At 43.8% G+C, this 8,488-nt stretch overlaps 1 pseudogene; it reads right to left on the bottom strand.

The window, feature by feature from the left end:
* Positions 1 to 2,835: 2,835 nt before the first annotated feature.
* On the bottom strand, positions 2,836 to 4,070 carry LOC136375790 (RNA-binding protein 7 pseudogene; annotated as a pseudogene).
* Positions 4,071 to 8,488: the final 4,418 nt, after the last annotated feature.

Below are 8,488 nucleotides of genomic sequence, written 5' to 3'. Positions count from 1 at the left end.
TTTTCGTTGTGACACCTTAGTTGTTCATTGATTGCTTTCTCGTATGTGCCTTGACCACGGGCCTTCAGCAGACTGAGTAACCCCTTGCTCGAACCAGCGACCTTGGGTCCAAGCTGGTGAGCTTTTTGCTCAAGCCAGATGAGCCCATGCTCAAGCTGACGATCTCGGGGTCTCGAACCTGGGTCCTTCCACATCCCAGTCTGACACTCTATCCACTGCGCCACCACCTGGTCAGGCACAGACACTTCTTGAGTGGAGAATAGAGGATGAAGAAAGGGGGAAGGCTGGGAAGAATGATATGTTAACATTTTGTGTCAGCCAGGCCAGATAACTCAGTTGATTAGAGTGTCCTCCCAATACGCCAAGGTTGCAGGTTTGATCCCTGGTCAGGGCACACACAAGGATCAACCAATGAATGAATGGATAACTGGAATAAAAAATGTATGTCTCCCCTGCCCCACTTCCTTTCTCTCAATCAGTAAATAAAAAAAATTGTGTCTGTATCATATTTATGTCCTGAGTGCTTGGTACAGTGTTTAGAACATAGTAGGTACTCAATAAATGTTGGTGAGTTAACAGATGGTGGCATTTAACAAATTCTAAATGAAAATGCTGGTATTCAGTGGTAATATTTAGCAACAAGTTTCCATATAGAAGACAAAAGTGACATGGTATTTACTATCTTGTTTAAAAATGTTTATGGTAAGACATGTAATGTTGCTACTTTTCTATGGATGTATCTTTTTGTGTGTGTTCTCTTCTGAATAAGCCTCTTGAAAGTAGGATCTGTGATTTGTTCATCATTATGTCTCCAAAGACTGGTAATGCAAGGCTTAGTGTAGGAAAGAGTTTTGTCAGTCATTTATTTAACACTTACAACATATACCAGGCACTTCTCTAGGGTTGATACATATATTAACCCTCTTAATTCTCATAGAAACCTAATGGGGTAGGTTATAGTATTATCATTCTCATTTTTCAGATGAGAAAATGAGGCACAAAGAGATTAAACTTGCTGGAGGGCACAAAGCTGGAGCTGGGATTGGACCCAGGATGGCCTTGTCCTAGAGACTGAGACCACTCTTTCTACTACCATCTACAGAATTTGTGGGATTGAATTAAAGTCAAGCGAGGAAAAAAAAATAAAGGACATCTGTAGGATCTCTTCTGGGGAAAGCCTATAATTTATACCAGACACATCTAGAAAAACACCAAGGAAGTCTTAGAAACCACCAGTGTGCTTTAAGGTGACTCACGGAGGGAAGAGAGGAAGTTGCGATGCCTCTGAGGGCTGTTGCATTAGAGAAGGGTGAAATGTATCTGAAAAATCAATGAACACACAGAGTAGTTTTTTTAGGGCAGTGAAAATGCACTATACGAAACCATAATGATGGATACATGTCATTATCCATTTATATAAACCCACAGAATGTACAAAACCAAGAGTGAATCCTAAGATAAACCATGGACTTTGGGCGATCGTGATGTATCAATGTAGGCTTATCGATGGAAATAAATGCACCACACTGGTGGGGCATGTTGATAACAGGGAAGGCTGTACATGGGTTGGGGCAGAGAGTATACAGGAAATCTTTATACCTTCCTCCTAATTTTGCTATGAACCTAAAACTGCTCTTGTAAAAGTAATCATTATCAGCAGGAAAAAAAAAATAGTGAACACACAAAAGAGTCAAGCAGTTGTGTTCACGTTTACATCAAAATGGAAACCCAGCTGGAGTGGCGCCTTTCCATCTGCACCCCCCCCCCCCCCCCGCGACTGTGGCGGGGTGACTATTTGACTGATGCTGAGTCCTTCACAAGGTGTAATAGCTTTAGTTATCTCAGAGCTCTGGTATGTTGGACTGTATTCAGTCTTGTCTGAATGTTAATGTTTGAGCAAAATTTTAAAAATCGCCATGGAAACCAGGAAGCAACACTCCTATTTGGGGCATCAGGTAATGGAAAGTTTTATAAAGAAATGTAAAGCAGCTTATGCTTCAGCAACAGGATTTGCGGCATCTGTCCCATGTTACACAGTTAACATCCACCTGGTTTAGCACTTCACCATCGTACTTTTGGCCTTCAGAATTTTGAAACTACATAACTACTGGAGAAGTTCGAAAGGAATGAGACCGTAATGATTTCCCACAAAAGCAAAAAGTTTGCAAAGGAAAGCAGAGCTATGGAAATGAGAGGCGGGGTAGCATCAGGGAGGAGCGAGGCTGGTCTCAGGACACAGGGGTTTGAATTTCACTGCTGCTGTGAACACACTGTGTTTTTCCACAAGGCACAGAACCTCTCTTATTTTTCTCATCTGGAAGTTGAGAGGATTGCCCTGACAAACCCTACCGACCTGCCCAGATGGAGGTCTGAATGCAGTGTGATGCCGTGAAGGCTACGGAGCCATCTCCCATCCGGCTAACACACACGGTGACAGCCACGTGCAGTGCTCTGTTTGCAGAGGCAGCGTGCACTCTGGCAGACCCGCAGGCACGGAGCCATCCGCGAGGGAAGCAGCCTTCCTGACGCGCTCACAGCGTGTCCCAAGGGGAGGGAAGACGTGAGCTTATTCCGGATGGGGCAGATCTGTCCTGCCCAAGCACTAACCAGTTTTCCTTTTCCCCCAATTCCTTGAACCCTCTATACCTCTTTATTGTGGGTATTTTTCTAAACACTTTCGATCCTTTTGTGGAGGCAGGAAATACTTTGAGCCTTTTGGACAGTGATGTTTTCTCTCATTATTCTTTTGTCCTCCCACCCATTTCTTTTCTTTTTTTTTAATTATTATTTTTTTTAAGTTTTTTTTCCCCCATTTTTTTATATTTTCATATTTATTAACAAAATATTATTGCATTTTAGACTATGAACTTGAATGTTTTCTGTTATATACACAAAAATGTAATTCACTAACAAGCAGGTTCTTGCAACACAATGTATCACATATAATTAAAATATTTGCTTTATAATACAACCACTCCAAATAATACAGTCCTTCCTCAACTATCTAAAACGATTAGGGATTCTGGCACTTTCTTTTGCATAAAACCCTTTCCTTTTCATGAAACCCTGAGGTGAAAGGTTATTCATGTAAAATTTGGAACCTCAATTCTCATTTCTGTATTATACTGTGGCTATAAGTTTTAAAATCTTTATAAAGAAATGTGGCAACTGTAAAGCTGCTCTGTACAGTTTTAACAAAACAGTCCCACACCAACTTAGTCAAAAGGCCTAGGATGACCCTGTAAAAACAATGTCCTTTGATACTTGTTAGTTCCGAGATGAATGCCACTTTCCAGCTCTACTACTGTCTCTTCTGTTATCATAGTCATGGCTCCAGCCCTCGTGATTCCTGTCTTCATGGAAGAAATCATCTCTGTTTCCCCTGTAATGATGGTCAGACCCGTGGTCGGAGTAGCGCTGCTCACGGGTGTAATGTCTGTCTGCCAAATAGGGATGAGATGCCTGTCTGTCTTTGCACTGTGATGCTGGTGTATCTTGATGCCACTGGGAACTTGAAGACTGGTTAAAAGTATGACTGTGTGATTGAACGGATGGGGAAAATCCTGACTGATCAAGATGTGGTGAGCCAAACTTCCCACCATATGACATCTGTCTCAAAACACTGTTCATCACTGTTTGTCTCTGAAAATTTTCTGGAGAGGGGAAAGATCTCTGAATTATCTGTGCTGATGGAGTCATGTTATCCACTGTCCTTTCATACCTGCTAGGAGATGTGGAGGTAGGGCTTGCATTTCCAACATGATGCTGGGAATATGACAAACTACCATCCTGTGAGGCATGGCTACTCCCTGATCTAAACTGAATTTTAATGGGCTTTCCAAAAATTTTGATTCCATTAAGCAGATTCATTGCATAAGGAACAGATACTTCATGTTTGAAATTCACAAATGCAAACTGCTTTGGTTTACCATCCTTATCTTTTGGAATTTTCACTTTTATTACTGGCCCAGCCTGGTGGAAAAGCTCGAAAAGGAGCTCCTCTGTCACTTTAGTTTCCAGGTTGCCCACAAACAGAGTTCGATCTGCTTCTGCCACCGCCACCCCCATCGCAGCGTTTTTTCCCATTTTTAAAAATTCATTTTTTAGAAAGGAGAGAGAGGGAGAGAGAGAGAGAGACAGACAGAGAGAAGGGGGGAGGATCAGGAAGCATCAACTCCCATATGTGCCTTGACCAGGCAAGACCAGGGTTTCAAACCAGCGACCTCAGCATTTCCAGGTTGATGCTTTATCCACTGCGCCACCACAGGTCAAGTCCATTTCTTTTCTTGCCTCACATTTTCCTTTCCTCTCTTATATCAGCTGCACTTTTTTCTTACCCAATATCCAGCTTTTTGTTTTATTTTCTCCTTCCTTTCCTTTCTTTTTGAAAATTTGTTTATTGATTTTAGAGAGAAGGAAGAGATAGAGAAAGGCAAGGGAGAGGGAGGAACGGGAAGCACCAATTCGCAGTTGCTTCTCGTATATGCCTGGACCGGGCAAGCGCGGGGTCTCAAACCAGCACACATAGCACTCCAGGTCGGCCCCTGATCCACTGCAGTGCCACAGGTCAAGTACATCCAGCTCTTTGGTCATCCAGCGGTTGGAGAGCACCCCTGTGGGGTCTTACCCTCCTCTTCAAATGGCTTGTTGTAGAATTCCTTCCAACTACTCAAGTTCTCCCCCTTAGGGGGCGTCCTGCACACAACCTGTTCTGTCCAAATACATTTCCAGGGATATCGCTCCCCTTACAGACTAGGTCTGGCCTCTGCCCAGCGGCCCAATGGTCAAAGTGGGGCTTGCTGAGCTGGGCAGAATTCCAGGCGCTTGTAGTTTTTCTTCTCAGCATATGACTCCAAGTCTTTGATTAAAAGTCCCTGTCTGTGTACCGGTAATGAGACAAATTGTGTCGTGTGCCTCCTAATATGATGCCCTGAAGACAGCGCAGCATTTCTGTGGTATTCCTGCCCACAACACGTGTATCATAAAGAAGCATCAGACAAACCCAAACTGAGGGGCATGCTGTAATGTATCTGGCTGGTGCTCTTTACAAATGTCAACGTCATGGCCCTGGCCAGTTGGCTCAGTGGTAGAGCGTTGGCCTGGTGTGCAGGAGTCCCGGGTTTGATTCCTGGCCAGGGCACACAGGAGAAGCGCCCATCTGCTTCTCTACCCCTCCCCCTCTCCTTCCTCTCTGTCTCTCTCTTCCCCTCCCGCAGCCAAGGTTCCACTGGAGCAAAGTTTGCCCGGGCGCTGAGGATGGCTCTGTGGCCTCTGCCTCAGGCGCTAGAATGGCTCTGATTGCAGCAGAGCGACGCCCCAAGATGGGCAGAGCATCGCCCCCTGGTGGGCGTGCCAGGTGGATCCCGGTCGGGCGCGCCAGGTGGATCCCGGTCGGGCGCATGCGGGAGTCTATCTGACTGCCTCCCCGTTTCCAGCTTTGGAAAAATACAAAACAAAACAAAACACACAAACAAACAAAAAACCCAAATGTCAATGTCATTAAAGAGGAACTGTTCCAGATGGAAAGAGACTAAAGGGACATGACAACAAAATGCAATCATGATCTGGGTTTGGATGCTGGACCCAGCAGTGTAGTAACTGGGACAATCAGCAAAATTTGAGTGGGATCTGTGGATTAGGTGGTGCTATTAAATCAGTGTTAATTTCCAGATTGTCGTGGTTATACATAGTTACATAGGAGTATATCCTATTACTTGGGAAATACATACATACTCGAATATTAAGTTGAGAAGAGTCCCTCTGCCTTCAAAGGCAGGATAACAGTAAAGTGAGTAAGAAGATAAGCTTTGAAATCCAATATACCTGACTTGCACCCCAGCCAAGTGTCTGTTTCCTTATCTGTAAAGTGGAGCAAACACTACACTTCAGAGAATTTGATGACCATCCCTCGCCGGTTGGTCAGTTGGTTGAGTGTCATCCCAGTACACCAAGGTTGCAGGTTTGATCTCCTGTCAGGGCACATACAAGAGTCAACCAATGAATGCATGGATGGGTGGGACAACGCATCAGTGTTTCGCTTTCTCTCTCTCTCGAATCAATAAATAAAGACAGAAGGGAAAAAAAAAAAAAAAAAAGACAGAAGGGGGAAATTATATATTTTTAAAAATTTGATAACAACAGAGGGAATACAGTCAATAATATTGTAATAACTATGTACGATGCCAGGTGAGTACTAGACTAATCAGAGGATCACTCTGTAAATTGTATAAATGTCTAATTACTATGCTGTACACCTGAAACTAATATAATATTGAATGTTAACTTTAACTGAAAAAAATTTTTTGTTTAAGAATTTGATGAGATAATGTTTTAAAGAGCTTAGCCTGGTGCCTGCCACTAACACCCCCTCCGTAAAGTCTAGCTATCTTATTGACTCCACCTGCTTCAGAGGGATGAGCACCTTTCTTTGTACTAAACCCCGGCTTCTTGGCTGAGACCCTTCCAGATTCTCTCCTGGCTGCTCTGCTTTAAGAATATGTCACCAGCATCATGGGCATTGCTGTCTTTGGGACTACCTACATTTTCTTTGGCTTGAATTCAGATTCCAAGTTCGAGTACTAGAGTCTGAAGGAAAGCTCCCACACTGAGCCCTTGCTTCATGATCTGGGCTTCCTGTTCCTTGTGGCAGCAGGCTGGGGCGAGCATCTATTTCTTTCCAAACAGCCTGGAGCTTGATTGAATTTCCTCTTGGCCTCCGGAGAAATTGACCTGCATCCGGAGGTGATCCATCTAAATCTCTTCATTTCAGAAGATTGGAAAATTGCTAGTTACTCCTGGCCTGTGTTTTCTTCCTCAAAGCTAGCCATCAATTTCCTTTAACTGTGGGGAGCACGGATTGGAGGTGCAGGTGGGAGGCCAGACCTCTGAGGGTCCAGGTGGGGAGCCACTGGGAGGGGAAGTGGTATCTGTCCAGGCCAGACATTAGAGGGTGTATTCTGGGCCCTGCTCTGCCTCATCACCTACAATGTGAACTCAGGAAATCACTGAGGGCAGAGGTGTCATTATATTAGGTAGGGTGTGTCCATTTGTCACCAATTTGATAGCAAGCCTTCATTGTAATTTAGATCTTCACCGTCTTTAGAGACCCTATCCATCTTGGTCTTTCAAGTATAAAGTTATTTATAAAAAAAAATTATTTTAATTAACTCTCAAAGCAAAATTATGTAATCATTTATTATCTCTAGATTTCTGTTGGTTAGGAATTCAGACCAAACACAGTGAGAATGTCTGGGGCTTTAGATGGCAGACATTGAGGAAGGTTAGAGGTTGGAGTCACTCAAAATCCCCTTCACTCACATGTCTGGTGATTAACACTGGCCACCAGCTGGGTGGGGGCTTCACTGGGGCTGTTGGTGAGAACATCCACACATGGCTTCTCCATGTGACCTGGGCTTCTTCACAAATATGTATATATAGTTACAAAGAGATTTACTTTTAGGAATTTGCTCATGAGAATATGGACACAGAAACTTTTACACGAATGTCTGTAATAGTATTATTCATGGGAGCCAAAAAGTGGAAACAACCCAAATGTCCATCAACTTATGCACGGATGAATAAACTGCAGTGCCTCCCTACGGTGGAACATGGTTCAGCAATAAGAAGGAATGAAGTACTGACTCACGCTACAGTGTGGAAGGACCTTGAAAACATGCTAAGTAAAATAAGCCAGATACAAAATGGCAAAGATTACCTCATTTCGTTTATATGAAATGTCCAGAAGAGGCTCCTCCATATAAAGACGGAAAGTTGATTCGTGGTTGCTCGAGGCTGGAGGGAGGAGGTGATGGAGAATGACTGCTGATGGGCTTCCTATTTGTCACAGGGGAAGTGCTTTGGAATCAGAGAATGGCGATGGTTGCATCACATAGGAATATACTTTAAACCACTGAATTGTAAACTGGTGTTGGGCAGATAAAATATATTATGCTCACTTTGTTAAAGATGGCACTGCCCACGTAAAAGCCCGTCACCCAAGTGATTATATTAGTTGCCCTTCTTCCTTGGGATGGGCATGATTATATTAATGTGTGTTGGGGACAGGCTGTGGGCAGGCAGGAGCCTTGTAGCCTGGGGCTTGGTTTTAGGACTAAGCCTTTCTCACCTTTTTTGCTGTGGGGTGGTAGTGACTTTGTATCAAGACTTCCTTGTTTGTATGTTGGATTAAAGGTTTTGATTGCTACAGTATAAAATGGGGGCAGACGGGGAGCTTGCTCTCTGTTGGTTCCTAAGATTAGCATTAGAGGAGAGAGCAGAAAAAAGAGAGCAGAGAAAGGCCATGAGGAGGAGGCCAGGAGTAGCAGCCAAGATGGTGGAGTGTTGAAGGAGAAGCCGGTTTGTGCAGAGTTCATGCAGAGAGAAGGAGATGGGGAACAGAGGTGAATAAGTCTGGTGAGCTAGAAACCTTTGATTCTAGGAAACTCAGATAAGTCAGTAGCTTTGTGAGCACTGAATGAGTGGGTTTTGG

This window comes from Saccopteryx leptura, chromosome 6 (genome assembly GCF_036850995.1).
Source record: "Saccopteryx leptura isolate mSacLep1 chromosome 6, mSacLep1_pri_phased_curated, whole genome shotgun sequence".
Taxonomy (NCBI): domain Eukaryota; kingdom Metazoa; phylum Chordata; class Mammalia; order Chiroptera; family Emballonuridae; genus Saccopteryx; species Saccopteryx leptura.
This window is presented reverse-complemented; position numbering and strand designations above follow the sequence as displayed.